Source organism: Mercenaria mercenaria, unplaced genomic scaffold (assembly GCF_021730395.1).
Source record: "Mercenaria mercenaria strain notata unplaced genomic scaffold, MADL_Memer_1 contig_4923, whole genome shotgun sequence".
NCBI lineage: Eukaryota > Metazoa > Mollusca > Bivalvia > Venerida > Veneridae > Mercenaria > Mercenaria mercenaria.
Genome location: NW_026463192.1, coordinates 45,894 through 61,614, shown reverse-complemented (window position 1 = coordinate 61,614; position 15,721 = coordinate 45,894).

Sequence of the window (15,721 nt, the reverse complement as noted above, 5' to 3'; positions counted from 1 at the left end):
AGGCCGAAAATTCAGTCTCCTTTATTTTGTCATTGTGAGAGCTCGGTTGTGACTAGCTCAGTTTTCAGCTGTGTTGTTGCAAGCAATCCGTAAGACTTTAGTCTAACCTGACAAGTGCAAATTATACAACACACATCTTCAGAATAGGCAGAGCTACAGACCTGGCTTCCGAGGGTTACCCTTCGGAGGTTATTGTGAAACTACTTTGTAGATGGTCATCGAGCTGTTATAATCTTAACATCCGGAAGTAGGTTTTAATTTATGTTATAACACATAGAATAAATTATTTTTTAAACAGATGGGCTAGTACTTGCGCGTTTGAATCCTAACAAAAAACAAAACAAAAAAAAAAAAACAAAAAAAAAACAAAAAAAAAAAGAACGAAAGCACTTAAACCAAAAAACAAAAAAAAATATGTGACGTCATCTGGGAACAAGTGACATCATTAGTCCAGATATTGATGCGCGGACATCATTCTTTCAAAACGATACTGTTCATTTAAAATTGGTCGGTCTGGAGTTTTATTTGGATTACATTTGGGACTCAATAATTAAATTCTTAGAAAATTAACAATTGCAGTTTAACATAAAGAATTTTGGGGGATAAATTAAAATTTATTGTGGCGGAAACATTCTATTTGTGCATACCAAAGGGCGATCAGGCGCTTCAAGTTATTGCTGTAAAGCTCGGCTAAATGCCATATCCCGTCCTAAGCACCGTACTTTGGCGTATTGCTTTCAAATCAAGTACGTGGCTAGGTGGCTCGGGTTGAGGTTTTGCCCTAGTGTTAGGCGAAATCTAATTGGTATTACTGTATTGCGTTCTCAACCCTTTGCATGCAACTATGTGCTTACCTTCATGCAGGCAGTGGTCCACATGATAGTTGCCGGCCGTTTGCAGCTACCTACGGGCGGTCGGTCCCTGTCGTGTGACACCACTGGCGCCGTCGTTGCAAGGCACAGCCATCCTCTTTTGGTGTAATTGTGTACATCTGCCACGTTACTCGGTGCTTCACTGTTAAACAGTAACCCTTTGCATGCAACTATGTGCTTACCTTCACGCAGTGGTCCGCATGGTAGTTGCCGGAGGTTTACAGCTACCTGCGGGCGGTCGGTCCCTGTCATGTGACACCACTGGCTCCGTCGTCGCAATGCACAGCCACCGGTTCTGGTGTACTTCAGTTCTACCGTATCGTTCAGTGGTGTTAGTGTCAGTTCAAAGTATTTTTGGTATTGCACCGTTAATTATAGCCCTATAGTTTTGTTGTATTGTTTTGACGCGCCTGTTCTCCTTTCGGTTGAACAATTTTACCTTCTGTTTTCGAGCGGCCAACAAAACCCAATCTTAAATACTGCTGTATTTATATGTTGTTTAAAATACATCTCAATGAGTCATTTGACCTATATTGTTACATACACATATTATTTATTAAATGTGTTAAATAAAATTAAATTCATCCGGTTAGCTATGACGTTAAATTATCGTGCATTTTATTCGTCTTGTGTTTGTTTCAGATGAATACTAGCACCATGGAAATATTGTAGATCTAATTTGTAAACTGTCGTTGAACCTGTGTTCGGCTCGCACATTTCCTATTCAACAGGTATGCATGACGGAGACCAACAGTACAGAAAGGTAAATGCTAATATTCTATATAGAGTCTACAATATGCTTGTATGAAAAAGAAACGATGTCTGTAAGTAAGCAAAAGAAAGAATACCTCTGCATAGCTGAAAAGGTCAAGGGTCTGAATGAAGCATGGTCATGACCTAAATATCAACAAATTGATACAAGTTGAATGACAATAACATATATTACACCAGATTAATAAGTAGTATAATAATTATTTTTTCATGGCATGCATGAATTCTTCAACTACGTTTGTACATCAACTGTGTTGTAGGCCTAATTAAAGAAGTGAAGCTACATGAATAGTTTCAAAATACATAAATTCACACTTGTCAAGATTCCATATCATCAGCAGTAAATGTTAATTTCCTTATACTCATAGTTTTGTTATTTCAGATGAAGATGTAAATTGATGCAAAGAAACAATGGAACAATGAATGTTATCATTACCAAGAAAAAAACTGCATTTTTATACAGGCAGGTGTCAGTGTTTTGGAAATAAATGTGACATTTAGTATTTGTTAAACAAAATATAATAATTGATTTTAGATTTATGTATTTCTCAAAATTGTTTTAATATAAAGTGCCAGCAATTGAATTTTAAAGAGAAAGCACATTTAATTGTGAAAGTTAAATTTATGTATACATGTATATAAATGTGCATGTTGGTCTTTTATTGCAGTTGGTGAATAAAAACCCCCAATGCAGCCTTTTGGAGCTTTGGCTAGACCATGAACAGTAGGCATCAAAAAGGTACAGAATGCTGCTTTTATTAAATTCTTTCATGTATATACTAATTATCAGTTTATTTGAAACTTGGTACACAACATCAGCATGAAGGGGACAGGGCTATCAAATTTGATTATTTGTTCCTCGTGTTAATATGCCATTTGTTTAATTTTAAATTATTATATCACAGCTACCTTGATGCCTTGTGTATTAAAACTTTTTTTGCAAATTCAATCAGATTCAAATGGATCATGATATACTTCATAGCCAGGCAGAAGACATACACATGCTATAGAGAATTTTACATCTGGTGACCCATTTCTAAAGTTATGACCCTTTTTGGACATTGAATTAAATATTACAGTATGTACACAGCTCCTCTCCCACTTTCTATCCAATACCCTTTTAACTTGTTATACATATTGACCATAAATGTCAGGGCCTTTATCTATTTTAGGGATGTTATGTCCCCCACCCCTTTTAAAATATAACAATTATATTTGTATTTAATGTACTCCTCTCCTCCTACAGTTTTCATACTGTGTCACAATGGAAATGTAAGTTGAAATGAAATTATCAACTTGAAGTAGGCATGCACATATTGCCAGACTTCAATTTTAGGTTACTTTTTCGGCAGTCCGTATTAAGCACGATTTTATGACCTCATATGACCTTATGCCGTCTGAATAATGTACCAATCGGATTGCTTGGTAAGGTAGTCTCGGTATTTTCAGCCATAATGAGAGATTTTGTAAGAGTGACACTGATTGGAGAAAAGGCTGAAAATGCTTTACACCGAGACATGTGTGACACTGAGTGAAATGACAACGCGTTCGTCATCTATAACCTCTATAAGTACAGCACCATCGGGTTGTATGCGTACAATGTACCACTTGAACAGATGTGCGTAACCAAATATTCATCTGCTCATCCGGACATATTTCTGTTTTGTTAAGTTTTCTTGTTAAGTTTTTTTTTTCTGTTTTGTTAAGTTTCCTTTCCTTAAGTTTTGGTTTTACAAAAAGGTTATTTGTTTTATACAGTCATTAACTCTTACCCTGCATTACAGCAACAATTTCTAACCAGTGCAAATCATTACTAACCTGAAACAACATGTCAGATACTGTTGAATTTTAGACTCTGAATTTTAAATCAATCTTACCGGTGAAAACAGTACTGTATATATTCTGAATGATAGACAAATTTGATAATAAGCTGAAGTAGGGTAAGGGTTCATGTTGCTTCCAACAATTCCAGAAATAAAGTATAGAACGAAATTTCAATACTGTTTGCTTACTGTTACCATCTTTTAAGCACCAAAGGCTCAATGTGAGCTTTTGTGATTGTTTGGTGTCCGTCGTGTGTCCCTCCACAATTTCTAAACACAGTCTTCTTCAGAACTACTGTCCTCATTTATACAAAACTTCACAGAGGCCCCTTTCAACAGTGCCGAAAGATTTAAAATACAGGTTTCCGCCCATTTATAACTTGTGCTTCAGTTACATCACGCCGACCATCTTTTTTAAAGATATTTCTTGTTCTTGAGTTATGTCCTTTACTTTAAAATATCTCAAATACACTTGTACATTGTGTAGGCCTACACACAGTTTCAAACAGTTCAAAAGAAATAGTTATATTATCAGCATGAAGTGATCATGTGCATAGTGTTAGTTGAAAATGAAGGTGTATGAAGACATATAGACAAATATATATCATCTGTTAAAGTTCATAGGTTTTAGTCTTCATTACTTGTGTAGGGTACTGTTTTATCACTTCTTAATAAAGTCATGACATTTTCTTAATAATATCTGTCAGACTTACATTGTTATAATTCTAAGATATAACATTTTATATTTTGTATTCTAAAATTTGTAGTTGTTATGAACAAATGAAATATGTAGGATTTATAAGTGTAAAAATAACTAAATTTTCTCATTTCAGATGCTCATCTAAAGGGTTACAAGTGTTTGTAGCATTGGTCAACAAAAAAACCTGAACCATTTAATGGATCATACAGAATGTACAATCATATTTCCAGAATCAAAGAAATAGAATATCAAGTATTAGAGAGATAGAAAAATATGCACCATGCACGAAGAACCTGCCTTAGATTAATTTGCAAAATACATTGAAATCTCACAATTGCTAATGGAAGTTAAGAAAGATGTACTATTCTGGAAAATATGTGTCCAGACAATACTGCAACAACATTGTTTCCTTTTTATTTCAATTTTCTGAGCATAATTCTACATAATTGTACATAAAAATTGTTACATGGTTACATGAATAAAACAAAATGTGTAATCATATTTCCAGACACAAATTGGGAGAATCAGAGAAGAAATATCAAGAATTAGGGAAGAAGAAATATCTGTCATGCATGAAGAACCTGATTTATATTAATTTACAAAATACTTTGAAACCTCACAATTGTTAAAGGCATTATATATATGGAAGATTAGAAACGCGCATTTTGATTAATCATCTACTGGCTCAATATTTTTTTTTAAATTCACTGAGCTAGTTCTACTTAAACAATGCAACTTAATAATCTAGTCTTTGAAAAAAGTATAAGTCTTTCGTACTTGTTTTATAGAAAACGTTTCATGATGTTTCAATGTAAATGTGCTATTGCTTTTTTTTTGTGGTGTGGAAAGTGATATTTAAATAATGTTTTTCTCATTTTCAGTAACTTTTCCATGATTGGGCGGATTTGCAAATTACTTGGCACGGTTAATAAATGTTATATTTCGATGTGAAACATGCTAGATTAAAATGGTAGTCAAGGTCACAATTAAGTAGTCAATAACTTAACTTTTTCTGTCTGTAACTTTTTAGCTGACCTGAGCACGAAGTGCTCGTAGGTGAGTTTTTGTGATCCCCCTGTGTCCATCGTCCGTCCGTCGTCAACCATTTGACTGTTAACACTCTAGAGGTCACAATCTGGCCCAATCTTAATGATATTTGGTCAGAATGTTACCCTCAATAAAATCTTGGACGAGTTTGATATTGCGTCATCTGGGGTTAATAACTACGTCACCAGGTCAAATCTAGAGGCAACATTTATGACTATATCTTCATTCAACTTTGTCAGAATGTTAATCTTGATGATTTTTAAGTTAATTTCGAATGTGGTTTAGGTGAGTTAAAAAACTAGGTCACCAGGTCAAATCAAAGGAAAAGCTTGTTAACACTCTAGAGGCCACGATTATGACTGTATCTTTATGAAACTTGGTCAGAATGTTAACCTTGATTATTTTTAGGTCAAGTTCAAATTTAGGTTAAGTGGAGTAAAGGTAAGCTTGTAACACTCTAGAGACCACATTTATAATATACCTTAACGAAACTTGGTCAGAATGTTAACCTTGACGATCATTAGGTCAAGGTCAAATCTGGGTCAGGTGGGGTCAAAAACTAGGTCACCAGGTCAAATCAAAGGAAAAGCTAGTTAACACTTTAGAGGCCGCATTTATGACCATACCATAATAAAACTTGGTCAGAATGACTTGTCAATCTTGATGATCTTTAGGTCAAGTTCAAATCTGTGTCAGATGGGGTTAAAAACTAGGTGACCAGGTCAAATCAAAGGAAAAGCTAGTTTACATCATAGAAGCCACAGTTGTGACTGTATCTCTATGAAACTTGGTCAGAATGTTAATATTGATGATTTTAGGTCAAGTTTGAATCTGGTTCATGTGGAATGTGACCAACTGACCTACTTTTATGTTTTTTAAGATACAGCCTTGAAATTTGGATGACATGTACAGTTTTGCAAACTGATCTTAAAACTGACTTCAGTGACCATGAATGTGACCTACTGACCTACTTTCTTCAGGTGAGCGATACAGGGCCTTCAGGGCCCTCTTGTTATGAATGTATTGCAGCTCACATAACGTGGCACAAATATTCATCATATCAAGATGACATGTATGTAAAATTCATAACTCGGACTTTTAGCTCTAGGTTAGTGTTAGATATAGAAGCTCCCTTAAAACTAGGTTAAAATGAAACCAGCTTACTACGCTATGAAAACTTTTAAAGCATATTTATTCCAAGATATATAAATAAACTCCTTTTATGTCTCCGGTATCAAAGAACTTAACACATACAGTTGCCATCAAATTCATATAAAGCTCTGTTTACATCATCAACATGAAGAGGACATGAGCATTGCATCGGGACTTCTATGCCTAATTACTTTTTCTGGAGTTGTTGCCCTTTTGGACCTCGAAATAATTCATCGCATTGTAAACTAAGGCTACCGTTATTACAAATTGCGTAAATATTTTGCTAAATTTTACTATCGTAATTCTGATTTAGTTTTAAAATTCAATAGTAATTTAAAGACACTTCTGCGAGAAGGTATTTCTAAACCCGTTTTTTATGGGGATGTGGTTTACAAACTTCGTAAGATATTGGGTCATGGTAATTTTCCAAATGTAGTTGGTAAAATTATAAAACGTTTTATTAAAAGAGGTTACGACCCAACTGTTTTGAGACATACCGCATGTTTTGTGTTCAACCCGTTTACAGTTGGACACTACGCTTCCCTCTTTGATTGTGTCTGACGGAAGAGGGGGAGGACTCTATGATAAGCAGTTTATAAATCCTACCAGGACTGAACTGTTTTGATATTTGTCTTCTGGCCTGTTTCGTCGGGCCCTTAAGGGTGTTTCTCTTGTTGCTCTGTCTTCTGAAAAGGCATTGAGTACATACGTTTTTGGTTCTTAAGGTTTGCTTTTTATATATTTATACACGAGCATTTTTGTGTTTTACATGCCATGCCTTTTTGTTTCCATTACGTGTGTAAGAGATTCACCTGGACGGGATTACTTTTATTTACACTGTCCCGTGTCTTTGGAACATGGTGGGGGTAAGAGTGAGGTTGGGTGCGCACCATAAACCGGTTTAAGCTCCCCAGTGGTGTTTTTGCCACTGACCGTTCCAAGGCGGTGCCCCACTGTGTTCCTTTGTTTGTTCGTTTTGTCCTGATGTGTTGGCTTTGTGTGTGTGTGTGTGTTCCTTTGTTTGTTCGTTTTGTCCTAATGTGTTGGCTGTGTGTGTGTGTGTGGTGCACGCGTCTGCGTGCTGTGGGTTTCGTTTTGAGGAGGCTGCGTTTTTGGTGCGTGGCATTCCCTGTTTGATATTTGTCTTTGTTTTTTAAATCCTACAGTTTCCTTCCAACTGAATTGAAACTTCGTATAGATCAACGGTTTGAAGTGGATATGTACATGTTGCCCTGACTTTTATGATTGATTATTTTTTCTGGAGTTGTGGCCCTTCTTTGACGATTAATTACAACTACATTGTAGTTTCTTACATTTCTGTTCATTTCAAAGCATCATGGACATTATGTAGACATGTGCATTTGTTTTGTGTTCAGTTGTTTTAGTTATGTCATTTTTACGTAATAACATTATTTAGCCGTCGGTATACTATATTATTGAATGAAACATTTTTTTTCGACACCATTCTAGTTCCCTTTGCAGCTTCCGTGAAGGAATATTGTCAAACCGTACCGATAAGGGGAAGTAACACTGTGTTGGAGTTTGGTTCGTGTTGTAGCACAACTTTCTATGCATAAATGATGATATATACTTTTATTTGTGTGGACATGCATGTATTTGTTATGCTGCAAAATAAAACAGTCGTCATGAATTACTTACCGTAACTTGTTGTCCCTTTCATTCTTTTTATCATTATTAGCACAGTCATTCACAGAAGATGCTGTATACTAACACTTTTTGTTTGTGAATATGTTCTACCTGATTATTTAATATAAAAAAGATAATCTTGTTTCCAAGACCTTGTGTAAAAAGAAATCCTACATCCGTATGTCTATCATCAGTCTTGTACAGAAATGCAAGGTCGTCCGCTTAGCTCAGTAGGGAGAGAGTTGGTCTACGGATCGCGGGGTCGCGAGTTCGAACCCCGGGCGGAGCGTATGTTCTCCGTGACGGTTTGATTAAAGACATTGTGTCTGAAATCATTCGTCCTCCATCTCTGATAATTCATGTGGGGAAGTTGAAGTCACTTGCGTAGAACAGGTGTGTACTGGTACAGAATCCAGGAACACTGGTTAGGTTAACTGCCGGCCGTTACATGACTGAAATACTGTTGAAAAACGGCGTTAAACCCAAAACAAACAAACAGAAATGCAAAGTATTACAAGTTCACAAAGAAGAACAAAGCTAGAAAGTCAAGCAAAAAGTACTTTCAGTTTCATTTGTCGGTAGTTTTTATAAATGTTGCGATTTCATTACTTCTCGACAGCACATGTTTATGTAAAGGAACAATCAATTAACAGTTAATGATATTGGTTCCACAGACTTATCCTGTCAGTGATATGTTTTTCAAAAATTTCTGAGATAAACCCGAAGGCCTTGAAAAATCTCCAAAGTAATGCATATGTTTTAACAGCGGAGTATCTTATTCATCAAAATTGCACCCAACTATTTTGGCAATAATATTTTCTCAAAATTTAGACCAGAGGCCACCATTACATACCTATATTTCAAACTTTGCCGGGGGAGAACACCCTGACACCTACTCCCGATCGGAGATATGCGTCTCGCTGGTGACACATCGTTCTTAACTGGAGCCTCACCCCATCAAATAAAGCTATGTCTGGATCCGGACCTGCCCTTAGGCATTACTAATGCCTTTTAGGTCGCTGTCTAGTGTCCGAATTGCTTCACCTAACCTGAAGTATCGGAAACGCTATTTGCAATGTAGAATATATTTCCTGTAAAGAAGCTATCCCACAGACTCGTGGAAATCGTAAGGTGCACTAAACTGTACGCAAAATGTTCAGATAGGCACTCCTTCATATAACTCGGACGAGGGGTCTAGCAAAGTTTTACAACATTTTAGCTTATCAACGACATCAGCGGAGATCATAAAGTCGATCTGTTGTCAGGCTTAAGATGCAGGCGTGCTAAAACCCCTAAATGAATGCCCTTATCGGCATACTTACATTTATTTGATATAATAGAGCTCCATCAGGTTTGAATAGTTAAATGGCTGCGATATATATTTTGTACAGTAATTTTCTGCGTACAGACTGAAGGTTTAAATGACTAGTCTGGTAGTCAAATTATTCAGAAGACGTAATGGTCTTGAAAGTAAGAAATTTTTACAAAGTTTGGAACGATAACGCTTTGATTAAATTCAACAGACCGTTTAAAAAAAGTAAGATAGTTCAATAAAGCAGATGATTTAGATTTCATTTGAGGTTGTAGAATATTTTGACAAAATAAACAAACTGTTAATTATTCTTGAAATAATTTTTTACTGTACTTTTGGAATAGTGTTATTGGATCTTTAACACCTGTCGAGAATGATTATCGGGATAAAGAACTCTCCCTTAAGGTAAATGTGAAAAACTATCCTTTATTATATTCGGCGGGAATCGAACACGATTTCTCCGTGCAATTTTCATATTTATAGCAACTAAAATGTAGTCCGTCATGTCAACAAAGGACGATGAAAAGAATCGTTTGAAGCATTCTAAAGTATATTTTTGCCCTCCATGTGTGGTGGGGGCATATAGATTTGGTCTTGTCCGTGCGTCCGCCCGTCCGTGCGTCCGTCCGTGCATACGTGCGTGCGTCCGTCCGAAGTCCGTGACACGCCTAGCTCGAAGAGTATTTGATATAGATTCATGAAACCTTGCATGAGTCTTTATCATGATATGAACTTGCGCACCTCCTATTTTTCGTCTGGCTCCGCCCCCTATTTTTAGAGTTATGGCCCCTGAAATAGTCAAAAATGCACATTTTTACCTTGTGACATGCCTAGCTCAAAAAGTATTTGATATAGATTCATGAAACCTTGCATGAGTCTTAATCATGATATGAACTTGCGCACCTCCTATTTTTCATCTGGCTCCGCCCCCCATTTTCAGAGTTATGGCCCCTGAAATAGTCAAAAATGCACATTTTTACCTTGTGACAATCCTTGCTCAAAATGAATTTGATATAGATTCATGAAACCTTACATGAGTCTTAATCATGATATGAACTTGCGCACCTCCTATTTTTCATCTGGCTCCACCCCTATTTTTAGAGTTATGGCCCCTGAAATAGTCAAAAATGCACATTTTCACCTTGTGACACGCCTAGCACAAAAAGTATTTGATATAGATTCATAAAACCTTGCATGAGTCTTAATCGTGATATGAACTTGCGCACCTCCTATCTTTCATTTGGGTCCGCCCCCTATTTTTAAAGTTATGGCCCCTGAAATAGTCAAAAATGTACATTTTCACCTTGTGACGCACCTAGCGCAAAAAGTATTTAATATAAATGGTTGAAAACTTGCAAAATTCTTTATCATGATATAAACTTGCACACCTCTAATTTTTTTGGCTGGTTCCGCCCCCTATTTTTAAAGTTATGGCCCCTGAAAGAGTAAAACATTGCACTTTTTCACCTTGTTATGTGCCTAGCTCAAAAAGTATTAGATGTAAATTCAGGAAATCTTGCAGGTGTCTTTATCATGTTGTGGCCTTGCACACTTGGCGTTCTTCTTGAGAATCGTACTCTTATTACAGAGTTATGGTCCTGGAAATAGCCAAAAAATGTAGATTTTTTGTTTGTGATGCTCATAGCTCAAAAACTATAGGGCCTAGAATAATGAACCCTTTTCATAAAATGTTTGTTGAGGCTATACCCCATTAAGACTGCACACATTTGAATTATTGCTCCTTGTCTGTGACAAATGTACCAGTGGGGGCCACACCCTGTGTCCTACAGACACATTCTAGTCTTAAACGTAAATTGTCAGCCTTCTAAAACAATTAGAGTAATTTAAAGGGTGGCAGGAACATGGTACATGTCTTGTCTGTCTATAAATACATTTTAAACGGACTCCGCACGTATTTGAAGCAGCCCTTGATTTTGAAAAAGCATGACCAATTTTGTTATCAAATTCTTTATCGTACGACTTACGAAAGAACCGTAACGAGTTTGACTATCTGATCGTATACCTCGTTCCAAGACGAATCCATTGGTATATACTTTTTATAACTTTTGTTCAGTAACAAACCCACAAATCTAAATTATTTAGACACACTCTTTTTTCCGACAGAATGAACCTTAAAAGTCCCTTTTAACAACCAAGGTCAAATCGGGACGGTGTCTGCTTGTAGCAGTGCGCACTCCTGGCGTTCTTTATGGTGCTGCCTCACTGGGAATATCACGCCGCAGACACGGAACCGATATCCCATCTGGTTCTATTATACTGACAATGGGCCAGTCATTTCAAACATTGCCCTGTCAACACTGAGCGCCAACTCTTTGATCTGACACGGCCCGGTGGGAATCGAACCCGGGGCCATCCGCGTACAGAGTAGATACTCTACCTCAGAGCCGCTTACACGGTTAGGAATTGCTGGTAGGGCGAAATTCTGCCAAGGCACAGAAAAATTCAAAATTTGGTACTACATACAGTACCAGCCATTGAAGGAACCCAGTCTCATATTTAAAATCTTTGAAGTCAACATGCCATTCTAAAATCATTTTAACTTGATAAACTAGCAGTCTTCCGCAAAGTTTGGTATCGAAATCTGAACAAAATTTTGGCGAAGCGTCAGTATTAATTAAGCTCCTTTATACTATTTAAAAACAAAACAACAATGATATTGAGTTAAAGGTTAATGTGGCTGTTAACTAGAATAAATGTATTTCAATGAAAAATTAACGCGTTTTAACGAAATACTAACGCGTTTTAACGAGATAATTATCGCATTTTAATAAGATACTAACGCGTTTTAACGAGATAAATATCGCGTCTTAACGAGACTACTATAGCGTTTTAACGAGATAATTATCACATTTTAACGAGACTACAATCGCGTTTTAACGAGATACTATCGCGTTTTAACGAGATAATTTTCACGTTTCAAAGAGATACTAAAGCGTTTTAACTATTACTATTACTATTCATTTTATTCTCTCAGGTCACAATACATGACAACATGAGGTACACATAATATTACTTAAACAAGTGAGGCAACAAAAAGGCATAGAAACAAATAATCATTATCGTGTACAATAGTAGATAATAAAAAACATGATAATTGATATATAGTTGATATATGATTATCGGGAGAGAACAACTTTTTTCTTAAGCCTAACTTATAAGTAGCCTATAAAATAAATAGATATGGCATTAATATTCACACTGTGACATCTACATAAATTTAGCAATTATTTCCTTTACAAAGAGGCTTATTGTATTCAGACACATTTATACTTGCAATATTCATTAATCTGTTGATCTAGTTTACATTTGGTCGTGTATAGTATTCCGATTTAAGAAAATGTCTTCTTCTTAACCTAAAAACTGACATTCAAATAAATAATGGAACTCATCTCCTATATTGGTGTTACATAGATTACATATTCTCAAATTATAATCAACTGCATTCCAGCTTCCAGTTTCAACTGGCATCCTATGATTTCTAGTTCTAAATTTTATCATAAATTTCAGTAATTTTGATGGTGTTTTTAACAAGTAGTCTTCAAATTTAAAATCAGTTTTAAATAATATTTAAATTTTACATTTACTTGAGCTATCTACATCGCAATACCACTTGTTTAAAAATAAATCTGACAATTTTTGCTTAATGGTGGCTGCTAACCAAGTGTAAGTTACAAAATCATGAGTGTCCCATATATTATATAATCCGCATTTTATAAAAATATTTCTAACATTTTTAATCCATTCAAACATGCGTATTGGAACAGGATTTGTGTATCTAAAATGACTTAACATAATACTGTAAGACAAACTTAATAATTTTGGATAAACAGGTTTAACCAAATAAGCCCAGTATGTAATAAGTCTAGATTCAATATCTATACTAAGCGGTTTACACCTGCCTCACCATAGACCATAGAACTGGGTGTTGTGACTTATGTCCAAGAATATATTTCAAAAAAATTCAACTAAACTCTCTCAATTACCTCAATATTACCAAATCCCCAAATTTCATAGCCATATAATAAAACGGGTTTGACAGTTTTGTTAAAACATCTATTTGCATGTCAATAGGTAGGTAGAGAGGCTTTGCCTTCTTAATGAGACTATACATTGCCTTTGTTCCTTGTTTAGCGATTAACTTTTTTGCATTGAAAACAAAACCACTTCTGCTGAATAAAATACCTAAATATTTTATATTCATTAACAATTTCTAACTGTTGTTCATTAAAACTAAAAGTATAATTAATATGTCCTACAATTGAAAATACCAGAATTTAGGTTTTAGCAGTGTTCGGTTTTAATTTCTATTCATTGCAATAATCCGCATATATGTTTAAAGCATTTTGTAAATCTCTTTCTGATTCTGACACAATAACAGTATCGTCTGCATACAGAATAACAAAAAGTTTAACAAAGATCAATACATCATCATAAAGTTGGTTTGACATACAGTCAAACTTCAGCTTTACCACTATTTACAAAAAAACCATGAAGATCATTTAAATACAAAGAGAAGAGCAAAGGCGACAAATTTTCGCCTTGACGAACGCCGATTGAAGAGAAAAAACTGGATTTTTCACCACTAACATTACATTTGTAATACAAGACTTTGCATCGGCGTAAATATTTTTCACCACTTTTAGAAATTTTCCATTAATATTACACTTACAAACATTTTTCTCCAAAGACCTGCTCTCCATACTGTATCAAAGGCACTTTTCAGGTCCACAAAGGCACAGAAAAGTTTCTTTTTTCGACTTCTTAACAGAACAATTAAAGTATTTAAAATAATCATATTATCAATAGTAGAATAACCCTTTCTAAACCCAGATTGGTACATATTTATAATATCCGAGTCAATTGTATACTTCTGTAAGCGTATATTTAATATTGCCGTAAATAATTTGCCCCAACAATTTAACAGTGTAATAGGTCTGTGATTTGATGGCTCTGAAACATCGCGTTTAAACGAGATTTTTTTTCTTCTGTTCAAAATGACCATAATAGGCTTTCGAATATCAATGAAATGCACAAGACAACATAAAAAATTTCAAGGCCAGTTGATAATGAAGTATTTTTTTATTATTTTTTGAAGAATTCATGATGATTTGTCTCGCAAGGAAATACTTATATGAATTTATCTTGTACTCTGATATTTAGCTAATAGGATTTCAATTGTTACTGACATATAAACCAAGTATTTAGAAATTAGCAATTTAACAAGCTGCCATGAAAATAGATGAAGTATGCTAACAGTGGCATTGAATGTCAACCAAAAAATGAAAAAAAACATTCAGCCGTCACAAAATGAACAAAAAAAAAACAATTATAGATTACTTTAATATTATCACACTCATATCAAAAAGGATTGATAGCAAGGAACATTACATAATGAATTGCGACTTTAAAAATATAAGTTTTAATTCATATTTTGTGAGGTATGTGGATGCCTGAAAATTTTATTTTCTAAAGTCTCAGCAATATATTATAAGTTATAAAAGAATATCATTTAAACGTAAATTTGTTTTATAAATCAAATTGTAAACAAAAAATACTTATACTTTTAGACGGCACAAGCGGAAACAATATTGAACGGTGTCTCTCAAATGTCAGTGGGTGAAATAATTTCGTATGAAGGTAATTTCTGTTACTTTATCATTGAATGAGGTGCTTCCTTAAGTAAATGCTGTATGTTATTGTATTGGAAAATTACTTTAGAATGCCAGAAATAAATCTAATAGACTGTCATGCAGGGATCATCCACAGCAAGTGTTATCAAAATCGGCATATGATTTTTGAGAATAGTCAAAAATGTTTCAACCCATCAGAGGCCACAGCAGCCTTGTATTGGAAAAAAATCAAGATATCGGACAAATTTCTGATAGAGATTTATGCAGGGAACACCCATAACTGTTTCGTCAAAATCAGCCCAACAAGATTTTTGAGAAGAAGCCAAAAATGTCTCAGTCGATCAGAGGCCACAGCAGCCAAATTGAATAAAAGTTTTAAACGGCGGATAAAATTCCGATAGACTTCCATTCAGGGAAAATCCACAAGAATTCTTTTCAAAATTTGCACAGCAGATTTTGCGAAGACATCGAAAATGTCTCAACCAATCTGAGGCCATGGTGGCGACATTGAGAAAAATTTCAGAACGCTGGATACACTTTTGGCAGAAGTTCATGCAAGGAGTATTAACAACAAGTTTCATCAACATCGGCTTCACTATTTAAAAGAAGAAGTCGAAAATGTCTCAACCAATCAGAGGCCACGGCGACAAATCAAATAAATAGATCAAATTTCGAAACGCCGGATAGAAATCTGACAGAGGTTTATAAAATAAACATCAACAGCAAGGGTCTTCAACATCGGCCTA